This window comes from Ixodes scapularis, unplaced genomic scaffold, assembly GCF_016920785.2.
Source record: "Ixodes scapularis isolate PalLabHiFi unplaced genomic scaffold, ASM1692078v2 PGA_scaffold44__24_contigs__length_19508400, whole genome shotgun sequence".
Classification (NCBI taxonomy): Eukaryota; Metazoa; Arthropoda; class Arachnida; order Ixodida; family Ixodidae; genus Ixodes; species Ixodes scapularis.
Genome location: NW_024609873.1, coordinates 18,012,198 through 18,029,656, shown reverse-complemented (window position 1 = coordinate 18,029,656; position 17,459 = coordinate 18,012,198). Strand labels below are relative to the sequence as shown.

Genomic DNA, 17,459 nt, shown 5'->3' with positions numbered 1-17,459 from the left:
AGGGCCACATTTCCTTTCTCTCTCCCGCTTTCCTCGTAGACACTCTCTCCCTCCCTCGCGGCCGGGAGTCACGTGCCCTTTCCTCCAACGGAACTCCTTGCAGCCTCCGAGAGCGCTGACAAACCGCCACCAGCGGCATCATCATCCCCTCCCGTTCGCTGGCCTCATCTTGGAAAGGACAAAACAAACCCCTCGGTGTTCCTCCTTCCAAATTGCCATCGGATGGCTTCTTTTTCCTCCTCGTCCCCCAAGTGGTCGACTCATCTGTCGTGCCGCCGGGAGTCTCGAGACGTATTTGGAAAAAAACGTTTTCATGGACATCACATCGTATGGTTTACGGGATGAAAGGGAGAGAGAGGGGGGGGGGGGGGGGAGGGTGCTTGGGTGAACATGCCTCAGTGATTTACGCACTAGCCTTTAGCCGGCTCCCAGATGTGCTTACGCTTATTGCGTAAGCGTATCTAGGACCCGACTAAAGGCTCCAAAGAAAGTCTGGGAGCCTACAAAGGGCTAGCGCCTAAATTACTGAGGCATGTTTACGTAAGCCTCGAAGCCCGAGTCGCTCACGCTTCCCCAGTAGAGCAGGCGATGTGATGTCGATGAAAACGCGCCAATCAGAGAGCCGAAGTTCACCCGGTGGCTTGTCGCAACTTTTTCCGAATACGCGTTTCGGAGTGTTCCTTCAGCGGCCGGCTTCCCTCCCACTTCTCTCACGGGCATAGAAGACTCGGACCAAATTTCCGCTCCGCTTGGCGGGAACAGGACATGGCCGCCGCGATGGTTTCAAGGGGCTTCCGTCGACTCACGCAAGCACGGCCGAATCATCACGGCGGAGGAGATTATCACTCGGGAGGGTTGCGTGACCGACGGAATTTCCGTTTGATGGAGACGTTACGCGGGAAGGCGCCCACACGCCAATGTGCTGCCGACGATGGACAACAATGGAGCTGACGTCAGGTCGGGCGAAAAGTTCGTGATGGACATCGCGTCCGGCTAAACTCCTAAGGTCGGCACGATGAAAAAAAAAAAAAAAGAAGAACACTCGAAGGCCAGCGAAATGAACGAGCCACTGGCACCTGAGGATGTTGGGACCGTCAAATTGCGCAGGCACATAAGCGCTTCCTACAAGTAGCGAGATTCTTTAAGCGCCGACTGCGTGACGGTGCAGGGTTTCTGCAGCGGATGGCGGCGCACAACAGCAGAAGACTGAACTGAATGAAGCCATTTTGTTTCAGCGGAATGTGCTTTGTCATATGTGCTGGCTGTCGTTACTTGTAAATTAAGTATCGAGGGACTTTAGGGCACAAACTCGAGCGTTTGCTTTCGCCTGCCACCACACCACCCCTTTCACGCTAAAGACTAATTCTCAGATTCGCGCCGGGTGCGGCCACAGCAACCAAAAACAAAACGACCGGGACACTGGCCTAACCGTGACTCACGATTTCTTCACGAAGCTACTTCTTGCATCGCTGGCCACAGTGTGATTGGCTCCGATAGAAACGACTAAGCAACGCAAAAAGTGCATCGTCACGGCGTTCGTTTTCTTCCTGGGTTTACTATCACCGGCTAAACCAATCAGGTATAAAGAAAAGCGACGAATCACGGCGCCTTTACTGCGCGTAATTTGTTTAGTCAGTGATTGTAATCGTACAAGGAGGATGAGAGCAGCGCCGTGACGGAGCACTTTTGGCGCTGCTTGATTGACTCCATCAGTTCGTCGAGTGCGTTCGTACTTAAAGTAAGTACAGTGTGTTCTCTGCCCCCCCGACGTGAGAGCCGCGTTGCGTCGCCCGCACAAGCGTGCAGCCAAGTGCGTGGGCGCAATTCCGCCATGAATTCAATTTGAACGGGCGACGTTCCGGGCGTGCATTTCGTGCATCACGATCCCGGGGGCCAGTCCTTTGTTGCGCCGGGGCTGTCCAAACCACTTTTTTCCTCGTGAGAACAGCACGCGCCCCCGTTTGGCCTCGCACGCTCTCGAACGGAGCGGCGAAACCTGCTGGGCCCATAGAGCTGGACCGAGGCACGGATAAGCCGTCACCACCGGAAACTCGCTCCGGATGAAGCGGGACCATCTCGTTGCAGGAAATCGGGGAAAACAATAGAGCGAGGTGGAGGGAGAGGACGAGAGCGCCTGGGGACGTCAGAGGGCCGATCTCTGATTGGAAGGATTAGAGGGCAGACGCAAAGGCTGCCTTTGTCTCAAGTTCTCAACCCACTGCCTCCCTCCATTCAAGGCGAACAAAAGCGTTGTCTCCTCCTCGCGCTCGAACGTCGGACGCCGGTGCTCGGCGTTCGAACGGGTTCGAACGGTGGGTGGAGAGACGAAGGCAGCGAGCCTTTGCGTCTGTTCACTACCCTTCCGATCAGAGCTCTCGTCTGCTCTTCGATCTCCCGCAGTTTCTTTTCTTATTTGGTCGCACCAATGAATGGTCATGAGGAGTTTTAGAACAACGTCTTAGCGCACGCTAGCGCTAAATTTAGCGCTTGCGGTAGCACATGCTACGCGATAGAGTTTTATAATGGCTTTCCTCCGCCGCGACGCACAAACCGAAGCATCTCGCGCTAGCAACGTCACCAAAAATGCAGTTGATTTTTTTTTTCTCACACAAACGGCCATAATTTGGGAAACACTTTTTTTTTTTTTTGGGGGGGGGGGGGGGGGGGGGTGTCCAGAGTAACAATTTTGAGTTCTTTAAATATGGGAATGCAACGAGAGGGGTCGACCGGTCGTGTCCGCTTGCGTCGCCTGGTCAAGAGAGGTCTCGTCACGTGTACCGACTTTCGCGCTTTCGCCAAGAAATGTTCGCGCGTCGCAAGCAGTATGTGACCGGCGATCGTTGCTCATGTTGGTGATCTTCCAAACCGTTTCTGACGTGCGCGGTCCTGGACGTGGGAAGTAAGGGGGCAATGTTTTGTATTCAAAATTGGAGTCGCGGTACTGGGATCCGCCATTTTCTAACTATGCTCGTCTTGGCTTTAGCCAACTTCTCGCCCATCAACGAATTCTCCTTACACGAACGGAAGGACTCTTTGCGTACGCAAGGAACTTCAGAAAAATAGCGTACGCTAAAATAGTGCAGGCAAAGCGCGAAACGCGGTTAGCGTTAGGCAAATGTGCAGTGGCGACGACGCTATTATTCAAGTGTGCAAAGCCTTGCGTACGAGTCTAAAACTCCCTAATGTCGCTAAGATTACAAGCTTTTGCCCTAAAGTAACAAAACGTAACTAGAAATGAATGACTGCACTGTTGCGCTATTCAATAGCGAAAACAAAAATGTTTGCACTCGACGATTTAAAATTTGGTATCCCAACGTAATTTATCCTTTGGCCAACACTTCCGTTATCTTGCAGCGTCATGGCGCTTATATAACACAAATTGAAACTACCGTGTTTTCCGGACTATAGTCCGCACCCCGTGCACAGTCCGTAGTGGAAAATTTGGGGTCAAAAATAAAAGTATTTGCTGAGATAGTCTTCACGCCGTGCATAGTCCGCATTAGTGCGCACTCCAAACGTAAAAACCATCATACACAGCACACCTTGACAAATGCCTGCTGTATTAGAGCTCAGAAAGAAGCTTGCATCATACATAAATCTGCATTAATATACATCCTAAAAGCCTTCACGCCTTGTCACAGTGAACGATCTAGAAAAAATGAAATCCTTGTACCTGTAGACGATCCGCGTCGGGTAAAATTTCAACTTTTAAGCATGTATATTCCGCGCATTACGGTACTTGGCTTGCATTGAGGTCAATTCACAGGCCACTGCGTGGTGCTTATAGTGCTGCCGAGCGCGCACCCCCTGAAACACACATTTCACGAGTCTTTTCCTAAGGCAAAACGTCCACCCGCATGTAGTGCAATAACGTCGTGGGCAAGCCACGTACACGACCAGAGTACATGCCTGGCACGGCGGTGAAGTATCTCTAGAAGCTTCGGCTGCAGCAGCCATCACTACTGGAGGTTACCTTTAAAGTTCAGTCCACTCTATGACCTTCGGAACGCGGTGCAACAAAACGTCTCAGAATCGTTGCATACTGTATGGTCTCGAAGACGCGTTCCAAGCGCCGAAGTTGTGCGGCATTCGAACCACGAGGGCGAAGATCTTCTCTAAAGAAAACGCTCGAAGACCAGTATATACAAACCCGGTAACTCAAAAAAAAAAAAAAGGAAACTCGTTATAAGAAACGTTAGCCGCTAATGCTACATTCTTCTGCGTCCCGTTCTTAGAAATGCAGGTTGCTTTTCTTTTTGTCTGGTTCGCTGTTCCATGGCCCAAGACAAACGAGCCGACTAGAACACATTTGCATGTTCTCCATTAGCCCCCGAGCCTGCAAAGTGTCCTTCACTCGGCAAGACGAGCAGCGCATGTCTTGCCAAGAGACGAGATTCTTGCTCTGCGGAGTGACGATAAATTCGGGGTAGCGCGGGCCACTAACCCCGCTTTCTCTAAGCTCCTTGTACAGCCAGCGGCGAGAGGCTTGGCTGCTTTTATTTCGAAGCGCTAACTCGCCTGATTGCCGCGAAGGCCGCCGGCAGCACTTAACAAGCGGCGGAACAGCGACGCCGCTGTCTCGGGCACAGACAGTGACTGAGAGGACTGCTATTCGCTTAGCTTCATTTCGCTCGTTTAGGCAACCACGCGGACCGGTTGTCGTGTCACGTGGCGGACGCACTGTAAAATCATGTCTCGAAGCATCTCCCTCTCTCCTGCGGAAAGCAAAACGTGAGTGCTAAAGGATGATGCGCGAAAGAAATGGGAACCGCCAAGTGTTCCACTGCTACCCGATAGATGGCGCCATTGTGTACTCTCTTCGCAAGAGGTTTTAAAACAGTTCAATGCCTAAGAAGTTGCGAGTCGGCGGTTATGAGAGCACGAAGTGCAGTGCGGGTTGGAAGCTGCCGTCGGTATGTGGCGCAAAAGGTCATTGAAAGCAGACGAGACAGCTTAGCGACCTATTTGCGGCAGGATAGCACGATTCGCGTTTCCATTCATTTATTTTTCTTCCAGCGTTCACATCATCGCTCACGATTCATTTTAGATGGAAATTAGATGACCAGGATGATTATCTCCCATCCGATCAACCGCCGCCACCAGTAATAAGCCACCTATAATAGGCCATAAACATAGAATATGTTTGTTAAAAGGATAGAGTAATCAAGATAGCTCGATTGAGTCAATCGCTACACGTGGCGCCACCTGTCGAATGCAGCTCCAAACACAGCTCTCGGCGCGACTCCCTCTCGTTTGCGTGGGCGTCATTTGAAGTTCTCACAAATGTTGTTCTAATTTTTGACAGGAACCGAGTTACGCTTCGATATTTCACGAGGTGCAAACCACCAGTAAAATACGTCGAAAATTCGAGCCGACTGCGCGGAGACGCGGATATTCCTGGCTCCTTCGAGAGGAAGCCTGAAACCAGGCTGTACACCAACGCTCGGCTTTGACGTCACACAGTTCCAGTGGCGCTGTTTCCGGCAAGGCACATGCGCACACACCTCACGAGAATCAGGTTTCTGCGCATGCGCAATGCACCTGGTGCGGCCGAACGCTTCCTCGTTTCTAAACAACCTGTTAATCAAGTTTTCATTTCTTTCGCCTAACAGATTTGTTTAAAAATTAGCCGCGAAACTTTAATACGGTTTGTGCAGGTAGTTTATACGTAAGGGGACATAGTACAGGGGGCTATTCATAACGGTCAGTCGGTTAAGTAACTAAGACAGGTTAATTGACGTTTTAGTTATTGAAAGTAAACATATAGTTCCAATTCGAAACCTGCTGCGCGTCATTAAAAGCCACTAAATCAGTAATTTTAAGAGGGAAGCACAGTGTGGCACTACAGTTATCACTCGGGCAGCAGGAGCAAGGCCACTGGTGCGATAATGAGCCCGCGCCATTTTTTTTTTTTGTCTTTTATCATTTGCGCTTTTTCACCCTGGTCTGTGCCTGTTGTACGAGTGATAACTTAAACGCACTACTGCGCTTTCCAAGCGCTCAAAGTCTTTCTAAAAATTACCGATTTAGTGGTTTTCGATGACGCTCAGCAAGTTTCTAATTGGAACCATATATAATAATAATGTTTATTTTGTTCATTTTTTCATAAAAAAAAAAAAAAAAAAAAACGATGAAGGGAGACCGAGGAAAAAAGCTGCATCATGCAGCTTGACGAGCCCCGAGCCCCCCTCTCACACAAACAGCAGTGGCACAAGAAAAAATAAACAAGACGCAATGACATTCAAAAAGTAATCGGGCGGCAATATTAACGTTTTTTCATAGTAACATGATACATTAAGAGTTCTATGGAACTATGTAATATATGTAATACATGATACATACCATAGATACATTGAGAGGACACATATATAGGAAATGTCATACATGTATACATTTAGATATATACACAGAAAACACAAAGTATTATACATCTCAAAGCTCTGGAAAGGACTACTAAAAAAACACACTGGAAAAAACATTCTCGAATATCTTTTCTCGATGACTTAATAGGATCAATATTTTCGAAGGTAAGAAAATTAAGTAGGCTTGGAAGCGTATAAGATAACATTTGCTCAGGATAGGTCGTTCTAATATTGGGTAACTTCCAGTTTTGCAAACTTCGACTTGGGTGAGTTGGTACTTTTGGAGCAAGAGAAGCCAGGTCAATCAGATTAAGATGATTTTTTTTTCTTTTTTTTTTTTGTACTTCAGATTTACAACAGATATGTTTTTTTTTCCAATATTAAAAAAAAAAAATTAACGAGCTTTATTTCATTATTTGACTCATCGTGATAATTAGCCCCCCCCCCCCCCCCCCCCCCCCCCCATATTATGTTCCCCTGGCCGTATAACTCACCCGCATAAATCGGATTAGTGTAGTTTTCACCGCGCCTTTTCAAAACAAATATGTTAACCTCTGTTCCTAGGCATCGGGGAATTCATGTCTCCACACTCGGAGAACTCTGGAGCGTTTACTTTCCCATCATGCACTTGTGGGAGCCAATCGCTCGATGCTGCGAAGGACGGAGGGTGCCGAGAAGTGACGAGGATCAAACATGGTTAGATCTAGGAAACCAGTCTGCGCGTTAACACTGAGCATGACGAAGCGTTACACTCAGCCTCAGTGCCACAGTCCAGTGCACTTTCATTTCTTGTTTCTTCTTTCTTTTACGTCGCTCGAACGATGACGATTGACACCGGCGTGGCCCGCTTGAGACGAGTTTGCTCATGAACTTCGAGAAGTAATTCACCCACAGCATGCACCGGATCAGCTGTCATCACTATTTCTGCGTATGAACAGCACTTCATTTTCGTCCTTCGCCAGAAAACAGGGATGAATGCACATAGGTGCTCTATTGACGGTGAGAAACAAAACCACAAAAGAAATCCAGTGTCGGTGCCGCTATTAGCATTTTCGAAATAACAGAATTAATATCAGACACGGCTCACGGGATGTGTGGTAAAGCAGCGTTTCGAGATATTAATCCTCTCGGAAAAGTTCGAGCATAACCAAGCAAATGAGGGTACTTGCGCGTTTTATAATAGGGAATCCCTCATTTCAGCGTACAGCTGCTCGTTTCTTTACCTGAAGTTTTTGCCCCTTAAATATGCCCGGGCGAAAGGGGAATATTTAAATAAACGCCAGCTGAGAATGTTCGGTCATATCTCCACTACTAAACATTCCTCCACAATCTCCGTTTTTGTTCGCTCTATAAGAAGCATGGTACGCGTTGCAAGCTGAGAAATATCATAAGTAAGCGGGAAGGCAAAAGACAGAAGCAAGAACAGAATGGAGCATGAAAGGTTGCGGAGTTCCAATTCAATCCTTTCAAAATAACCCTTCGGCGTATGCAGAGGCGGCCGAACGTCATCGCGTCCTTCGCCATCGGCCGTCGTCGCCGCCCTCAAGGCCAATGGCGGACAAATAACCGGACAAAGGAATCGAGCCCTTGCGCGAAGAAAGAAGACAGCGGTGCCTTTCCGGAAGAACGGCGCCGTCCGTTCTGGTCGCGTGCAGGTGTGTTGCCAGTTGCGATATTGTTCCTCCGAGGATTGTTATCCTCCTACAAATCCTGCAGTCATCGCAAAACAATGTTTCAAATATTGCAACACGAAAACACAACACCGCACGACCAAGCTTCCCCGTTAAATTTAGCGGAGAAATATTACTCGCTAATTTTGGCGTGGCGTAACCCGCTCATACTAAATAAAGACCTAGCACAACTGGAAACAAGCTGAACCTTCTCTATCGTCCCGATTCCATCCCTAGGATTAATCAAAATATTCACTTATCAAATCAAATTAGTTTATTTCGCCACAGCGTGTACACACAGATAACGAGGGAGCCAGGAAAAAAAAAATCTTTCCTCGGCACTGGCCCTCGCTCAGCGACCTTGCACGCGCGCACACGGTCGCGCACACGGTCGCGCACGTAGGCGTGACAAAGCATAACGATCAACTCCCGATTCACAACCGCACGGGAGGTAAAGATGGCGGCCAAGTGCGCGAACCGTCTCGGCCCAAAGCGCGCGTCCTTCTCAAGGCGGGGAGGCCGCAGAAGAGAGTCGCACTGGCAAATAGGCCCGCGCGAGCGTCGTCGAGGAACGAGGAAGAGCGGCTCGCGGGGGGACCGCTTCCGACACGCGACCTCGCCAAGTCGTGAGGTGACCGAACGTCCGGCAGGCGTAAGGCTCTCGAGACAATTGCGCGTCCACCGCTTTAACTCTTACAAGCGAGCGGCGAGACGATCGCCGTGTCTGCTCTCGAGTTCCTCAAAAAAGTGTCGTTAGGCTCGCGGAATGACTCACTGATTCTGGTCGCCGGAGGACCCAGCAGCGACTGAGTTTCACGGCGACGCTTACTCACGATAACGTTTCCACTCGGTGTAATCATCGGTCTCGAGAGCCGCAGCATGTGCCTATAGAAGGTATTCGCATATTATCATCAACATCCTGTGCACAACAGTTTGGTAGGGGCTATCGCTACAGCACGCGCCCAACCGCGAAGCACACAGCTATGGCCGCCAGCGAATATCCCTCGTACGCTGGTTCGCACTAACGTCACGTGAGCGGCCATCGCGATGAGCTCGCTGCGGTCCGCGTACCTTCAGCAGCGTACAATGAGCGCCGTCCATTTCGTCTCGCTCGTCGAGAACACGTATAGGAACGACAGTGAGCATGCTCCGATGACGTCACGTGCAAGCCATGCACACTTGGCGTGGGCACTGCGCTTGAGCAGAAACCAGAACCGCGTGAAGCGAAGCGTCTGCGCCGTGTCGACAGCAGCGCCACCGCTGCGTCGTGACGTCAGAGCCGGTCACTGGTGGATCGCCTCCGCCCGTTGCTGGAGCGCGAGGATACCGATGTACGAGTAACAACTCCAGGGTGTTCCAAAAAAAACTGTAGCAATTTTGTTTTTTTAATTGCAAGAATAAAGTTTGCATTGGCGAACGCTCAGACTCTCTCTAAATGTGTACCAGATGCCGAAGTTTCAGAGCTTGCCATTATACGACTCAAAAGTTAAAAACAATTTTCGAAGCGCTTTATTAGAAAAAACGGGGGCCAACGAAGCCCACGATATCCATGAAGCTGAATGCCGTCAACTACCACGAAACATGCCCCATTTCGCCATTGATATTTTTGGGTAATCGTACAACTTTCAACCGAGATAACGGCTAGTTTCCAAAACTCTGCCACCTCGTTCCGACCGATAGCGCTACATTGAGGCGGAGACTGAGGGTTCGGCGATGTCTATTTTTGCGGGGGAACGGAAGACGGCGTAATTCATTCATTACTGGGGGGACACGCTGTACTCTATACAACATCTGATGGCTGCGTGCGGTCACTTTGTACTCGTACGTTTACGCTCACCGACGTTCGGGCACCGACCGGCGCTCGCAATTCCGCTGGCACAATTCGACGACCGCATTCCGGTGCTCATGGTATACGCGAGCCTCTTTCCAGAGCGGGGCGAAAGAAATTTCCATAATCGAGAGACCAATTCCGTCCCCGGGCTGACGGCTCTCTTCTTTCCCACGGCACCGCTCACACGACACAGTCGCCGCGAAAGCGGAACTCTCTACACCCGAAATAAGCGAGTCGGGGCTCGCTCAACGGTACACGAGATCTATTCGGGAGTTTTCGTAGACCGCGCTTCCCGCTCCGCTAACCCCTCCGCAACGAAGAGGCCCCTATTGCGCCTGCGCGCCGTTGGCCTTGACTGTTCCGGGTACCGTAGCGGGTTGCGGAGAGCGTTGCGGGACGGCGAAAACGATTTGCGAAAACTGCCTATTGGCGCGTTCGGTAACGGCAATGAAAAAAATAACCAAGTATATATGCGTCTAAAAGAGGCGATGCTGGCCTTGTTGGGAGCACCCCCTTGTTTCCGCTTATACGATGGATCAGAGTGGACGAGCCACCGAAGACGATCCGGCGCCATGCGAGCGTCACGTGGCCTTCGGGAGAGGTGCAGCGACGAGAGGGCATGCGGAATCACGCGATATACGAGAGGCGAAACGAAGCGTCGTCTTGTTGCAAACGAAAACACGGAGTTGATCCGGATGTCCGGTTGAAAGGTCAAGCGGCATGCTCTCTGCTCTGTGGTTGGCAAGGAGCGGTGGCTGAGTGCGTTAACGCCCTGCAGAACCGAGAGATCCTGGGTTAAATCCCTACCCGTTTCCATCCGGGGCTCTAAGCTGGACACTCGGCGAAAAAGTCGGCGAGGTTTATGACCTGAGGGATTGACCAGCGCCAAGGTCACGTTGCGGTGCTGGCCAACTGCGGCGGTCACAAATATCGCCTACATTCTTGCCGTGTGTCTAAGCTTCCCAAATAAACATCGTATCCCTCATACATTATACAAAAGATAGTCTGCAAACACGAGTCCCCGCAATATCCGCGGTTCAAATGTCGCGTGCCAAGCTTTCTCCTTGAAATCATTGTCATGCTGCGTTCGAAGCACGGATCCCGCGGTGACTCGAGTTCGAATCTGTATGCTGACTGTATTTTTGTTTGGTACCGTGTATAAGCAGTGTGACCTCGGTCTATGACTATGCTGCAGTGACGCACGTGAAAGATCCAGAGCTAGCGGCGGTACTGCACTGGCTAAATGTCTCATCTACAGCGGAGACAACAAACATCCAGTGGGGCTGACTGACTTTCCGCCGGCGAAATGAACACACAACACAACGGACCCTTTTCCAGCAAGCTTCTGCGGATGCGTACATCTGCTTCCCGCTGTCGTCATTTTCAGAGGCCAGCGTCCCTCACGACGAACGTATTCAGCATTTGCGCGTACTTCGGTAATTCTTGACGATTATTTCTCGAGTATCGGTAGTATAGGACATAAAAATCATTGAAAACCGACACAACGACACGATGCCAATATGTTCCGACGGGCGGAGGCAGCTGCGCCTCATTTGTAGTTCGCAGATTAACCCCCAGACAGCGCTCGTTACTAAGGTCCGTCGATATAGTACCTTAGAAAAACGGTCCATTGCTGGGCTGATCGAGACAGTTCGTGATGGCCGAAAACGGAGCGCAGCTAGCCCAAATCGGGCTGCGAGGCGAAATTCTTCCTTCATTACCGGTCCAATTCTGTCCTTGGCGAACTCCTTTGTTCGGCGCTCACCCTGCAGCTCTAATGTGGCGTGCTCGGCGAGATTAGGTCTTCCGCGGAGCTGGCGGCAACCGACTGCACGCGAACAATGGCGAGGGTGAGAAGGACGGCTTCTTCACCAGGCACGAGGCGACTCGAGCGACGGACTCCGCTTTGGGAGCACCCAACCGCTCATCTCTCTCTTCCCACTTGGCTCGAAACGCGGCCAAGCCCGTTCACGTCGTCGCAGCTACACGCGCAATTGCGCAGCGTAAAAGGAGGGGGGCCTTTGTGTGCACGTCTTTGTCTGTACAGATTGGCACAGAAACTATAACTGGGCGGAGACAGTGCAGAGAGCCAATGGTGGCCAGACGGACGCACGCAAAAAACCCATTTCAAGTCAACAACCGCAAAAAACGGGGGCGTGGCAGTTTTTTATATGTTTTTTAGTCTCAGTTGGTGGGCCCTGCGAATTCATCTCATATAAGCCATGTTGGCACCAGACATGTATTATATATTACTAATAAAACTGTATAAGAAACATTATTCATAACTCGCTCAAAAAACAACGAAGTGCGACTGTCGGTACCTCATTTCAGGTTTACGACGGGCAGCTCTCGAAGAACTCGGACGACGTTGACGTCTTACGCAATAAGCGGGCGGCTGTCACGCTTCTTCCACAGTTTTCCTCGTTCGCTCATCAAGCGGTTGGGAATCCTGAAGAAACAAACGCCATGAGTCGCTGGCCGTGATACACGTTTTCCCAAGAAAAACAAAAAAAGTGAACAAAATACCGTTGCTCATTACTCGGTTAAAAGGAGACTGAAATGCATCATATCCTCACCAACATACCGAACTACATACAAATCTGCGTAGTATCGAACGCATCCAGAGTTCAGTTTGACCGGTGCACCGCTACAACTGCCGCAATTTCCAACGTGTCCCACAACGCTTTCACGTGTTGGCGGGCACGAAAAATGAAATCGAATGAGGTCCCGGCACCCTTGTGCGCGGGTATACTTCAAAGCGTGAATGCATACAGAAACTAAACTCAATTATGTCTCAGGAGGGCCCCGATGGAATTGTGTGCATCATCCAGACAGCTGCAACGACGGCGGTGGCGACGGCAGGAGAGAAGGAATGGAACGACTCTGTTATTGCTGCCCGGCGAGTCTTCGAAACAATCGCGCTGACGCTCGCCCCCCGTCGATCGGAGTCGTTGATTTCCCACGCAGGGAGAGACGGTCCCTGCGACGACCTTCAACCGCGGGTCGTCGCCGTCGTCGGGCATTGTTGCACTGCCCGAGCGAGAGAGGCAAAGAACCGCCGCTGTACACGTCTAGCGCGGACGGCAAGAACTGCCGTGGATCGGGACTGTGCGGCGGAGGACAGAAGGGACACGACGACGAAACCGCCAAATACTTGACTGTGGCACGCATCTTACTCTGCGAAAATCGAATGGCCTTCGAACCGACAGCTTTTGCGTAGTTCGAACGCCTGGGCGCGCACTGCCGCGAGGTTTACTTCTTTTAAACTTGGAGGTGTAGCCGCCACCATCTATCGTCGTGGACAGCCTTCGGAGACAAACGTTTTGTGCTGTCCTGAAGAATTCAGTGTCTCGTTGCGACGGCGGCAGCCCTCGGCCACGGTGTACGATACACTCTTTAGGACACGGCGGGGCTGAACGCGGGGCGCGAGGAATCAGATAGTGTGCGTTCGACGGGCGTCCGAAAGGCTCCATTATTCCGCGGTCACCGTGCCCGCGGCTGACAGTGGGCGCGTTAAGTCCGCGCTCCGGAGCGCGAGAGTTTGGCGCTCCTTTCACTAAACGGACAGGAGTGCCACCGGAGACTGACACTCGAGCGCGCTCTTCGTGCACCGAGAATTTTTCGGAGCGCGAGTGACTTCTTCGCGCTCCGTGACGTCACGTAAACAAACAAGATGGCTGCGCTGCTCTTTCGACCGGCGAGACGAAAAGGCGTAGGCGGACCGCTACCCCTTTTCAGTTGATTAGTGCTTAATCCAGCAGGCAAAAACGATTTGATTTGAAAGCCGAGACAGCAATTAGCGTTCCGCAAAAGGTTTGTTCGTTCATCTCGCCTGAAAAAGAAATTAATATATCAAACGCTACCGTGCCGATAGCACTGCGACAGAAAAGTTGTCGAGATGAGAAGATATTCGGACCGCTCTGTCCCTTTTATAATACTTAGCGCAGCGAATAAAGATACTTCGATTTGAACGCCGAAACATCAGCGAGCGTCGATGAAAAGGTTTGTTCGTGCGTCTTGCCTGAAAACGAATTGATCTATCGAACGAGCGTGCAGATAGCTCGGCGACAGAAAAGTGATGAAAAGACAGACGGCTGCCCTGCTTAGAATGCTTAGCCCGGCCGCAGCGAATAAAGATACTTAGATTGGAAAGCCGAAACATCAGTTAGCGTTGCGGGAAAGGCTTGTTCATGCATACCGCCTAAAAACGATGTGCTAACGAACGACGGTGTGCCGGTATCGGCGTAGCTTCCGTCTCGCTGCGAGACGGAACCGACGGAACCAGAAAATCTTTGACAAATTTGAGGGTTTTCCTGTGTCGCCCCGAGCGGGTTCAAGAATATTGTCTTTAATTTAAATCGGAACAGCATGCAGGGTCGATAAATAGATCAACCAAGGTAACCTTCCACATATGTGCACGAAGCGAGTCTTCAAACCTTTCAGGAATATTAAAACGTTCGTAGAAACTTCATAACGTTGCCGTCTCTTTTGCTTTAGACTCTGCCGCTCCACCCGGGCCTAATTATTTATCTTCGAAATATTTTCGGCTTCTGCCACCCGCATCCACGGTTGGAAGGAGCTCGTGTGGGCCGTGGCCCGTCGATAGGGTCGATAGTTTCTGGCCGTGTTCCAAACTTACTCGATCTAGCTCTAAGGTAAAAGTGGTTATCGAAGACCTACCCGCATCCAGCGTTTCTCTATTTTTGTTGTCACGTGACATAAAACGGCAGGGTAACTCGGATCTATTTGAGTAGGTTTGGAACGCAGCCTCGGTGTGTCGCGCTCATGTACGATATGCGCCGTTTAGTTGCTGCGCTCGGAGTATGAAACTCGGAGCGTCGGAGTAGGAGTAAAGGAGCGCCGACTTAACGCGCCCAGTGTCGCCGGCGGCCAAACGGCGAAACTGTGTGAGAGCGAAAAAAATATCCCGTTGCCATGACACCCCGGTACACCGTGGTCTTTCTGCACGAGCGACAACCTCGCTGGAGCTCTTCGCGTGTGGCAGAGCTGGCGTGTGGAGCATGAGGCGGCACGAGCCGTCTTTGCCGTGCCCAGGGGTCGACGAGTCATCTGCCGGCGCCGCTTGAAACCATAGTGAGAGAGAGAGAAAGAGAGAGAGCGAAAAACGAACTTTATCTGCACTGCGCGAGGAGCGCGCTGTCCTCACCTGAGGAGTATACCCAGGCAGCACAAAACGTCGTGGAAACGTCGAGAAAAAGTCCCGGACGTCCGTGACGTCCCGCATGACTTGGATCACGTTTTTTCGATGTTGAGGTGACGTCCTTATATAACGTTCCATTAGAGTCAAATCAGTGACGTTGTGACGACGTTGTATTTCAACTTAAACGTCGTCAACGTTTTCCCACGACGGCTAGGGAACGTAATTTGAAAAGGTTTCTCGACGTACTGTGAACGTCGTTGGTAGTCCGGATGTCGTAAACACACGTATCATAAACGTCGAGGGAGGACGCAACGGCCCACCGAGACGTTCATGAGACGTGCAACAAACGTCATTTGGAACGTCCCCTCGACCTTCTGTGCACCTTTTCTCGCGGACATTTAAAGGTTTCATCGACGTCGAAGGAAGGTAACGTCCGGACCTTAGACGTTTTACGACGTCACGTTACAGACGTCTTCGACGTTCTTTCCACGTTTTCTTCACGTTTATGTGCTGCTTGGGATCATCTTACACCGTGCCCTCGGCGTAGCACGAAAGCGCGACGGCGTGGACTGCGCGATTCGCATGCGTTCTTCTGGACGCGGTCCGACCACGCCGAGAGGGATGGATTTGGTGCTGTATGGTAGAATGTATTCTCCTAGGAAAGTACAATGGAAATTATCCACAAAACAAGGCCACAGTGCTGACCTTGTCTAGTTCACCTGCCGAAGGCCAGCGCGGTGCGTGGATTGAACACAGTCCTGCTCCAGCGTTCGATCTGTGTTCAATCCGCGCTGGCCTCCGGCGTGTGACGTGCAAAATCTCAGCACTGTGGCCTTTTCATCTAAGAGATGTCGCGATGACGAGGACAGGGGCGGTTGCCGGTATACCGCTCTCTCACGTGGAGGCGAGACTCGCACCATATAGAGGAAGGGTTCTTGGTTTTCAGGTTTCGTGTTTGACGAGCTTTGGTGTGTGCATATATACTGGGTAAAAATCGCGTCTTGGCTGAACTTCCTTGGCTCCTATAGTCGCTCCATAGTTAATCATAAGATGGGCTTTGTGCGTCTCCAAAGAGTGCGCACTAAGATGTTTCAATTTCATTCTGTGCTGCTCGCGAGCCTCAGCTTTACAATAAATATGATGAGGTAGCAAAAAAAGAATATATATATATATATATATATATATATATATATATATATATATATATATATATATATATATATATATATATATATATACACATAACGAAATTGCCAGGAATTAACGTTAGTCGTTCGCCACTAATTGGCTTTCGTTTGCGCGTGCTCTGCGGCGAAATGGAGGACGCGCGGGAAATTTTTCAATCGCACTTTCAGAGTTGAACTATATGCAAAACAAAAAGGCACACAACGAAAAAAATCATTAAAAATAAAAGTTTGTTTTGCGAAAGCAGACAGTCGGCGTAACCGAAACGTGACAACCCGAGTGCCAGCAAGCAGTGACCCGCGCCTGACGGCCTATCCTCGGCCGTCCAGCTGCTGCCCGGTGACGGCACGCACGCCACGCGTTTTAAGGGCCTTCGACACCGGAAATAACCGCGTCTTCCGCTCGGCAGCGGCCGGCATCCGACAAGGAAGCCCTTTGAATGGTGGACCGTGGCGTGCGGCGCCGGGGCTACCGAGCGCCGGAGGGCCGAGTTTCAGCGAGAACTCACGCGAGATCGAACCACGTCATCACACTCGGTTATCTCCGTAAGTCGAGCCAGCCAGTCCTCGGGGTTTGATCGACAAGGAGAGAGCTGTACTCGCCGTCTCCCGCCTCCTCTCATTACGCGGGGCGTTATGCCCCCCGTGAAAGTCATTCACCTCGTCGCCGTCAAAGCGCACGGACCGGCTGTCCCTCGTTAGCGAATTTTACAATATCCGAATGGCACGTGTACTTGCTCCTTGTAGCAATTGAAGACACGCGAACAAAAACATGGCTCCGTATATTCCATATTTTCATACAACCCAGCGTAAGAAGAAAGAAAAATACCCCGAAAGTGGCGCGTCAACTATTTCGTGCTACCTTGACAAGGAGAGCGTAGTTTTCACAGTGCTGCAGCCCCCAAGTGCTGTTAGAGTGCACGAACTGTGGAAGCTACACTATAGCCTCGATGACGTAACACAAAATAGTTGAACCGATAGCTTTGGCGGCAGGTTCGCTCTCGAGCTAGTCAGGTGTCGCAGCACCGGGCTTTAAAGACGAAGCTTTCAAAGTAGATTCGAAACCACGAGGTGAAAGTCGCCCAATATAGACCTCGGACGCAAGACCAAGAAGGGTTGCAAATGCAGTGAGTCAAAGCGTCCTGGGCTGTGTTTCAACTTTCAAATCTTACTCAAATGGATCCGAGTTACTCCGGCGGACAACAAACATCGAAAAACGTTGAACGCAGCTGGGTATTGGAACGCCAACGC

At 50.7% G+C, this 17,459-nt stretch overlaps 1 protein-coding gene across 2 annotated transcripts in view; it reads right to left on the bottom strand.

Annotated features, from left to right (window-relative positions):
• LOC8038022 (spermatogenesis-associated protein 13) overlaps window positions 1–17,459 on the bottom strand; it is a 256,862-nt gene that overhangs the window by 60,732 nt on the left and 178,671 nt on the right. The window lies entirely within an intron of this gene.